Source organism: Oxyura jamaicensis, chromosome 20, assembly GCF_011077185.1.
Source record: "Oxyura jamaicensis isolate SHBP4307 breed ruddy duck chromosome 20, BPBGC_Ojam_1.0, whole genome shotgun sequence".
In the NCBI taxonomy this organism is placed as follows: domain Eukaryota; kingdom Metazoa; phylum Chordata; class Aves; order Anseriformes; family Anatidae; genus Oxyura; species Oxyura jamaicensis.
In genome coordinates this window covers 4,254,696-4,264,558 of record NC_048912.1, presented here as the reverse complement: position 1 = coordinate 4,264,558, position 9,863 = coordinate 4,254,696, and the positions used below count along the sequence as shown (strand labels likewise).

General features: G+C 42.3%; 1 long non-coding RNA gene across 3 annotated transcripts; it reads left to right on the top strand.

The window, feature by feature from the left end:
* Positions 1 to 260: 260 nt before the first annotated feature.
* On the top strand, positions 261 to 9,599 carry LOC118176971. Of its 3 annotated transcripts, none has more exons than XR_004755616.1 (5): positions 261 to 497; positions 1,877 to 2,030; positions 4,523 to 4,710; positions 6,807 to 6,913; positions 8,464 to 9,599. It is a non-coding gene; the product is annotated as an uncharacterized LOC118176971 (long non-coding RNA). The 3 variants fall into 3 exon arrangements; XR_004755615.1 differs by lacking the exon at positions 8,464 to 9,599 and adding an exon at positions 8,006 to 8,250 and having other exon boundaries at positions 263 to 497; XR_004755614.1 differs by lacking the exon at positions 8,464 to 9,599 and adding an exon at positions 7,036 to 7,557 and having other exon boundaries at positions 264 to 497.
* Positions 9,600 to 9,863: the final 264 nt, after the last annotated feature.

Genomic DNA, 9,863 nt, shown 5'->3' with positions numbered 1-9,863 from the left:
GCCCCATCCCTGGGGGTGCCCAAGGCCAGGCTGGATGGGCCTGGGGGCAGCTTGGGCTCGGGGCAGGGGGTGGCCCTGGGTGGGCCTTAAGGGTCCCTTCTCACCCAAACTGTTCTGTGGTTCCATGTCACACGAAGTACCAATGAAATGGGACCGATCGCCCTTTCTCGTGATGGGAACACACCTCGCTGTGCTTTATCTTCTCCCTTTCCGTACAGCCGGTTGCAGCTCTTAGCTCTGCTTCCAGGCTGCTGCTTGAGAACAGCGATGGGAAGGGGCTCGGGTATCGCTGCACAAACAGATTTCTGTTTGCATAGCTGTTGGGGAACGGCTGTGCCAGGATGCGCAGAAACAACTATTTATGAATTATTTACATTTCTTTAGTTGCTGCTCATCGTTTGTTATTCCTCTGTTTAAACAGTTTGTCCTCTGTTCCAGGAGCAGAAGGAAAGCCAAAATGACTTCAGTGACAGCTCAGATATCCCACAGAATGACTAGTAAGTAGTCAAAGTAAACAACTTACGAAGAAAATGCAGCCGAAAAAAATATTCATCTCATCTGCACAGCAGATTGGTCAGAAAAAGGAATTTCTGTTCTACAGAAAAACTTTGAATTTAAAAAACAAAGAAGAGAAAAATTGTTTACCTTTCCGACAGGATGAAAGTGTCACAAAAAGCATTAGTGATAAAATTGTGGTTCTTTCTTTCTTTCTAAAATGTGAGAACATCAGAATCACATAGGAAAGGAAAACAAATGGATTAAGTCAGTTAAATAGGTGATGTGATGTGTTTTTTTTCCTTATCAAAATGAGCGGGAAGTGCTTTATTTTGAATTTTTCCCATCAAAAATTGTGTGGAAATCAGTGGTTTGCTGTGCAACATTCAGATGAAAATGAAATACATATTTGCTAATGAAACATCACTACAGTGACAGCTCTAGTGCTTTGTTCCAAGTTACGGGTCTGATCCTGGCACTAATTTCCCCAGAAAGTCTGTCCAGTTAAGTGGAGCTTTTTGGACGTGTACTAGGCTCCACCACCTTGGAGATAACTCACAGAGGCATCCTGCACTGGGAAAGGCCTGTGCTCATCGCTAATTTATTCACCATGAATAATTCAACCACTTCTTGTCATTGCTTTGCCACACATGTTTCTGCCATAGCCTGCATTTGATTTTATCACGAAAACCTCAAAACTGGAGACAGAAAGAATGTAAGATGTTTTCCCACCCCCCCAGACAGAGATGCTCCTCACACTGTGCTGGTGGGATGGAGCGAAGAAGGCAAACATGGGATGTAGAGAGCTACAGCATTATTAGTTTTGAATATTTGTGTTTTAGTTGCAGGGTTAGGCACAAAAAATAATACCTGGTTTCTAAGCATAGGTGAGATACAGAAAAAATTGTATTTTTAAGTAAGAAAAAAAAATGCAGAGAAAAATCAGTTCTTCCTCTGCCTAGCTAAATATGAGAACTTACTGTAGGATTTATTTTCAAGGTGAATTTTTGTTGTTTTGACTCTATAAGTAAGCCTGGCTCCATCGATCTCAATGGCGCGATGCTGATTGACACCTACTGAGGATACATGCAGAAGTATTTTTCCTAATGAGCTCCTTCTGAGCCCACGATTGCCAATTGATGTGGCAATTACATATTAATGTGTGTAACTGTGCACAATCAAACTGGGCTAGAAGGGATGCAACCTTTTGTTTCTTTAAATTAATAAAATATTTATTGCAATCAACTCATATCTCCCAATTTGTTGCCAATTAACTAAAGTGTTTGGTGTGCAGCTGATTGAGGCTGTGGCAACAGAGCTGCACTCAGGGAACAAATCGGAGGCTTCTTACGCTGAATTTCTCTCATTTCCTTCTTTCCAGGTAGGAGCAGAACAGCAGGAGCTGGAATACGGCGAGGACTTTCCCCTCCAGGGAAAGCCATCTCCAGTCATGAAAAGGAGTTGAAGGTAGCAGATGGCCTACGCACCCATCATCAAGGCAGACTTCTGTTGGTGAAGACCAGAGATTTTGGTCTGTAAGTGGGATTTTTACAAACTTTTTTTTTTTTTTCCCCTCAGGAATATTGACTTAAATGGGCAGAAGGTGGAGAGGGTTGCAATGCAGAGTGAGGCCAAGTTTTGAAATGTGTTTGTCATGGAAATACAAATCCTGTTTTTTAGCTGGCCTGGTTTATGGAATAAATTACTCCAATTGTATGGAACCTCAGTATTACGGACTTCAAGTCATGGTAGCACGTGTATATATTTATGGAGCAACTAAGAAAGGACAGGGAAAGTACTAGAGATGTTATCTTGGAGTGGTAAAATACCTTCAGAGCTGCTGTAGGCTGCACCAGTATTGCTGGAAGTGTGACTTGGCTGCTTGGAAGGCAAGCACAGGCTTTAGTGGGGATGTGGCAGCTCTGGAAGTCAGTGACAACAGGTTTGGCCTGAGTGAGTACTTAGTGAACATCCACTCCTGTCCAATGCTCTCCTCCCGGTCCTTTCTGAGCATGCCTTGCCCCTGGGACTCAGCAGGAACAGCATGGCTGATGTGCAAGCCAAAAAAAAAACCCAAAGCCCAAGTTCTTCCACTGCCCCAATTCTCACTTGTGTCCCATAGAAGTTTGTTATTTAAATTATGTTCACAGCCTTAATGCTTTGATGGCTACTTTGCAGAGCATTTTCCTCTCACTTGTTTGTTTTTAATTTAAACTAATGAGATATTTCTGCATTCCTTCCTCTGCGTCAGAGAGCCGGAGAGATTCATTAGAACTCCTGCGAATTCTGGAAATGAGTTTGTAAAATCTTGACTTGGGACATTTCAGATGTGCACATGCCTGCTGGAAGAAAATCCTTTTTTTAAAAAAAAAAAAAAAAACAATTTTTGTTCAGCTTGTTCAAAGTCTGTGATGAAGGACTGTCTCTTCATAAAATCTATCTAATAGGATCTTTTATCTCCGTTAGGAACTGGAGCTAAACGAGGAGAGAATCAACATCAGTAGCACATTTCATCCCAGCTTCACAGCTCTGATGCAGGAATGGTGATTCACTCCCCAGCCCGGCCAGTTCTTTCAGTGTGCCTGCCATTCATGTGAACTAGGTCTAGTGCACGCTACCATTGCTCACATAATTATTAATAAACTGAACGTCTGCATCTAGAATAAAAGCAAATCACATCATATTTTCCAAAAGTGGCTAGGCAGAACAAAGCTAACTTTGTTCTAGCTAAATAACAATAATAATAAAAAATAATAGATAATAAAAGCAGCCTAGTGCCAGCAGGGTGGATGTTCAGTGTGGACTCAGACCAGCAGAGTGTGAAGAGCCAGGGCACGTGTGAGGTGTCAGCACTGCCACTGCTTCCTGGCTTGCACCGTTGATGAGCTGCCTTGAGCTGAGCTGCAGACTCAGGTCTGTTGGAAGCTATTCAAGTGTCCCTTGGAAAAAGAGCATGGGAAAGGCATGAAGGCTAAGGGACTGGAGGAGGACAGAGATTCTTCTAAATCTCCCCTCCTTTGCCTACGGTAATCCCATTTCATCAGCCCTCTGTTTCTGATGTGATAGAGCCTTCCTCTTTTTATATGAAATTAGCACTTCATAACCTCTATACGGAAATGGGGCATCATTTAAATACAGTCAGTGCAGAAGTTTTGACTGATAACTGGATCAGAGCCAAGGAAACTTAATGATCAGATACGGATGGCTATGCAGCACTAAGTGCCAGGGAAACCATCCCTCTGGAGCTGTAAACAGGGCAAATATGGTAAAAGACAGCAACCACAGAATTCCTTGGTGCCAATTTTCAAAGGCACTTTTTTTAAGAGTAGACAAGTCCTTGCAGCGATCTTTACTGCTTGCGTGATACGTCTCCCAGTAAATGCACTGAGAAACGTGGTACAAGTATTTAATGTTCAGCCAGCTACCGCTAGGTGTGTGCTTTTACAGGCCATTGCCATAGAAAGTGGAAGAAAGTTTTTGTTTTTGTTTTTCATCTAGGTGTAAAAAATAAGTAAATCGTAACAAGCTGTAGAAGAGGAGAAGGTGATGGTTTCTTTAAGGATAGAAAGAAGTAGCATATAAAATAAACAGTCCCTTGCAAACATGGTATTGCAGCAGATACTTGCTGCTTTGCTCCGTCAGGGTGCAACCCTTTGTATACTTCCCACTGCAACATTATTTCTGATAAATTATTGAGGTAGGAAAGGTATTTTACCCTCCCAACCAGTTCAGGCGAATCATTAAGTGCATCAAACCCTCTACTATTTTATCGAACCTGAAAACATTTTAAAAAATGAGAGAGGCATGTCTGCTTTTAACACAGATGTTATCCTTTTTACATTTTTTCCCAAAAGCCCTCTCTGGACTTGGGGAATTTTCTTCATTGTTTGTGGGGCTTTGGTGTTTTTTTTTTTTTTTTTTTTTTTTTCTTTTTAAGACAATGTTGAATTATTGAAAAACACTAAAATATTTATTTTCTGATCAATAATACATTGGATGCTCTGCTACTTATTTTTATTATTGACAGAAGCAAGTTGGCTGCCTGAGATGAGAATACCCTAAGATGAGGAAGATGCTGCTGTAATCAAGGCAACAGGGAACCAGATACGCAGTGGCCACAGGCTGGGCTACGGACGTCCCTTCCCACTAGTGAATATTCAGTCTCTTTGGAAAGAGGTGGTTCTTCTTCTGTGGAGGAAAGTCTCACAACACAGGGTATGTATGACCTTACATCAGGCTATACATTAGAGCTGAAACACTCTCAGGGAGAGGCTATGATGGAGTGAAACACAAACTCCTGATGTGCATCATTCCAAGAGGAGATGGAGATGGAGTTGGAGATGTCCCTGCCAGCGCATAGCAGCCAACCTTGCAGGTGGCACAGCTCAAGGGGCATCCATTTCACTGAACAAAACAGGTTTGTGCAGGGTTTCATGGTAGAATATGACCTATATGTCTGTGCAGTACAATCAGATTCATATTAAAGATATTTTATACATAACTGAACAGAAAGCATTAAAAAAAATAAGGCAAATCAATCAAATCCTCGGAAAAATGTAAAACACGTAGAGACCAACTAATTGAAGAGTTATGTATCCTAGGATGATAAAGGGATTACCAGACGGAGTCACTTAGTTGTCTTGAGTTATTTCTGAGAAATTATAGGAGGAGGAAATGTATAGGAAAGGAGGAAATGTAAATGCTGTCCTACTCATCAGAAAGAGTATGACAGTTACAGTCATCGAATTTCTAAATCTGAAATAAAAAAGGAGAAAATATTTATTTGACGGTGGGTTTATGCAGAAAAAAATATTAATCTTGAAGACAAATTCAATATCTTATTAAAATAGAGTTACAGTTACTAGCTGAAGGGAATGTGGTGGGCACAGTCTATTTGAATTTTAGAAAAGCATCTGATGCAATCTCTCATAAAATTTTTATCTTGAAATAAATTAAAACTGCCTTTGATATAAGCACAGCAACATGGATCCATAACTGGCTAAAGAATCATAAAAATAAGAATGAAAAGTGGCACTTACATTGCACTGCAGGAAGTAGTGGTTCTTAATGCAACCCTGATAGGAATAATTGGCCTTATTTATTATCTCCGTAGCAATAGAGAATAGGAAGTGCATGGGCATGTTGCCAGGCCAAACAGGAAGGCATATAATGGACACCAACACTGGGAGGAGGTAACTGTGTTTTTCTGCCCGTGGTGGACCGTTACAGCACGCAGACAAAGTGCGTTAAATTCATGGCTTTGCTTATGCAGAGGTAGCTAGGGCAGGCAGAGACTGGCGCTGCAGGCAGCTCTGCTGTTTTAAACCAACATGAATGCAGGAAAATGAAATGCTTGTCTTTCATAAATGGTAATGTATGCGGTATTTATGATATTTGTACATTTAGTGCTGTTTTCCCTTAAATCGGTATTGCCTGCAAGAAAGAACTAGCGGTGACCCATTAGGAGACCCTGGGGGATGGGCCCCGTGTGGTGGCTCGGAGCTGGGCTGGATTTTGACCATCTGCTTTTGGGGGAAAGCTAAACTCTTCTCCCCTTTTGCTGAGTTCAAACCCGATAGGAGTGGGGTTGCCAGTAACTTACCTTATGAAGATGACATTTGGACCAAAGCGCACAAAGGTATTGGTGAAGTATTTTATAATGCAGTACAGCAGTTCGGGGATTTGGGACTTGTTTTAAAGTTCTTTGCTCTAGTTAATCCATGTGCACAACAGAGGGGATCCCTTTCTAGTTTGTCTGGAGAAAAAAAAAAAAAAAAAAAAAAAAAAGGCAGGAAAAATCAGAAATTCTGGGGAGAGCAAAAACTGAGCTGGAGAGTCCAGATGAGCCAGAAGTGAGAAGCAGCTCCACACAGTGGTAATTGACTCTGAAGACACTATTCATCTGAATTACTCGGTTTGCAAGGATTGCCATCCTTTCCATCTTCACAGAGGAATTCAATATATTCAAGAGTAAAGCTGTGCACAGAACTGATTTTTCTCTCTGTTGCACAACCTGAATAAGGAAATGTAAAAGAAAATCATTTCACATAACTTGAAGCAATTCATAAAATCCATCTAGTGAAATTAAAGTAAAAAATATTTCTTGTGAAATGAAAGACTTTCATTATGCAGCTTTTAATACTTTTAAAATAAAATCAATGTCCTGCTGTTATGTAGCTTAAAAGGCTTTGTTTAAAGACATCAAGAAAAAGTGCCCTCGTTTAAATATTTTCTCCTAGCGATTTCTTTTTCCAAAACAATTTCTCAAATAAAAATATATGAGGAGAATCTTAGATTTTCTTCAATTTCAGTCTTTGTCTTTTGATGGAATATGTTCCAAGGAAAGTCTTCCCCAACTCCAGCTGATTCTGGAGGCTCCCAGATGCTTCCTTCACTTTGTGCAATGCAGTGGCCGTGGGTAGGCACTACCTTCTCATTGCTGTTTCTTAGTAAAAGCCCCAACAGCTCTAGTGTCAGGGAGGTGGCAGGGTCACTGGGGTGGCTGTTGGTGGCCCTGGTACTCTCCACTTCTAATCACAGAGAAGACCTCCACTGGAGATGTTTTGGTGTCCAGCTATACCTGTGGAAGTCGGCCTTAGATCATCTGGGATCTCCACAGATGTCCTGTTTCTTCCCGCCCATCCTCTTAAGCCTTCCTTGCCAAGGCTTCCATCGCAGCATGGACTAAAGCTGAGCTCGTTAGCACAAAGAGGAAGCAAGTTCATTAGCTCACGTTTAGCTTGATGGAAACCTCAGCTCTGGGTCTGCGAGTCCATAGCTTGTGTGACACCACAGCCACATGCCTGTGCTCCATCTTCCAGCCCTGTAAAGCACCGATGGTCACATCTGGAGCTCCCCGCTCCGGCAGCCTTTACTGCGTTCTTCATTTTGATGCCACGTTCCAGGTTTTAAATTGTTGAGTCCCCTATTGCTCATTAGCAGGCACAGAGAAATGGCTTTTATAGACCCATGTATTAAACAAATAAAAGACGTCAAGGAAACTTAAAAACAAATCCAGCTGCTTGCAAATTTACAGCGTGAACATTAAACTCTCATTAAATGTACTTCCATAAAGGGTGGCTTTATTTTTCAACTCTGAATACCTGTGACAGCAGGAACTAAGGTTATCAAAACATGCCAGCTGAATGAAAACGTCTCCTGGCCTAGGGTTTATAAGTCTCAGTGATGGTGCAAAGAAACCAGAGATTTCTGCCTCTTGTCCTCCTTATAGCCAAGGCCGATGGTGCCCCAGGAAAGGGCTGTGGAGAAGGGACGGCTGGTGCTGGTGCAGGCAGTCCTGGCAGAGCTGCGGGTGCAGGCGCAGCACAGAGCGTGGCACTGCCACCCGCATCTGTGCTGTGTAAAGGCAGGGAGAGGAATCTGCTTGCTGTGGCATATTTACGCATCAGATGCTGTATTGATATGGACATATGTGAGCAAATAGAATTGGTTTATTCTCTATTTGAATTTTTATCTGCAAGAATAACCCATTTATTTCTGAATAATCCAGGCTATTGAATACTGAAAGCCCTCCTTTGACTGCGAAAGCCACTGTTACACAAAATGCTGGCAGAAGATGCTCGGCGAGCCCTGGGACGCATTGGGCTTGTTCCTACACAGCTCCTCTGACCCCTGAGCAGTGCCAGGCAGACCTGCAGCCTGATTCGATGTGACCTTGCTCATTTTCTGATAATATTTTTCTAATGTGACTCCTTTATTCCATTTCTGGTTGCAGAAGTAAAAAGTGATTTGATATCAGAAGAAGGGATTTATATCTTTGGGACCCAATTTTCTAAATATTGCACAAAAATGTACATACAATTCTTGGCTATGAGCTGGATTTTGTATGCAAATTGGGTTGCTGTGTGTGTAATTGCCCTTTCAATGCATAATTGCCCATGGGCAGTTTTTGCAGAAGATCCTATCAACTGCGTGTGCAGATAAGTCCTACATTTCTATTCACTTCAGGAAATGTGCGCAAGCAGGAATTTAAAACCAGACACCCAGGAGGGATGAGAACTTCTCAGCGATATGGAAACAACGAACATGCGGGCTGTAACCAGCAGGCAGGATTTTGTGGACATGATGAGCCTGAGAAATGGAGAGAATATTTCTGCTGCAGGTTCAGGACGGCCCACAGCAGAGGCAGGCACGTGGGGGGAAAGCAGCAGCTTCCCAGATCTCACCTGGAGATTGCAGCGCTTGGAAAGCACGGCTCAAAATAACCCTTCCCTCTTCTGCCAGCATGCTGTGCCACAGATGAGGAAAACCCCCAGAATCATTTTTGGGTATTCATTCCTTGTGTGAATGCTGAGGTAAGGAGGGGCGGAAGCCCTTTCCTTCAAACCACACGGGAGAAAACCTGCTGCAGTGCCTGTAAGGAATTTTCAGAAAACTTTTGTGAGTTTCTACTGGAACCACAAGCCTTTTTTATCCTTCCACAATTTTTCTGTCTAACTTTTAAAGGCACTTTTACTGAAGATTTACTGATAGCAACCTTCTACTGAGTGCATTTGATCGCTCCATATTTCAGAAACAATGTAAGAATGGAAAAATCTCTCTCTTTAGGCTCCATTATCTTACACTCCTGTTGTCGGCACTGAGTTATAAAGAACCGGTGCTATGCGTAAAACGCTGAATGGCTTAACTGCTCAGAACATAAAATGAAAGCACTAAACTTATCAGTTTTGTGTAAAAAACATGCACTTTTCCCTTACAATAAACAAATAGATATATAACAGCAAGCAAAATAAAGCAGGCAAATGCCTTGTCTTCTCTCCTTGGTGTGCTGGGCTGCAGTTGCCTGCTGTAAGAAAATACATCGCTGGCATTGACTCTATGCTCCGTGATGGGAATGAGAGTTGCCGTCTATTCACAGCCTCGGTGGCAAATTGGGTCATTTCCAGGGGTAGTACTGTAAGAGATTTTGTCTCTAAAATTAGAGCCCCCTCTCCAAATGCACAGGTCCAGCATAGCCGTAGAGAGCACCCCAATTTTGTGTTGTGGTTGTGATCGTCCTGCCAGCAATGAAAATCTGCTGGGCAAGCTGTGTCTGCTTGTGATAAAATTGATAAGATAAATGATTTTTGTAGACAAAGGAAATGCAGGATATCTCATCTATCTGGACCGAAGAAATCATTTGATATAGTGCCACATGGGAAATTATCAGCTCAACTGAAAGCGTGGAGAATTTATACAGGAACTGTAAAGTGGGTACAGCACTGGCTAAAGGGAGGCCAATGACAGGAAACGCCGAAAGGGGAATTACCGCTCTGAAGTGAGGTTACCAGTAAACATCCCCCAGGACCAGGAGCGGGACCGAACATATTTCATTTCTGCACTGACCTTGGAAGGGAACGTGGGAGTGT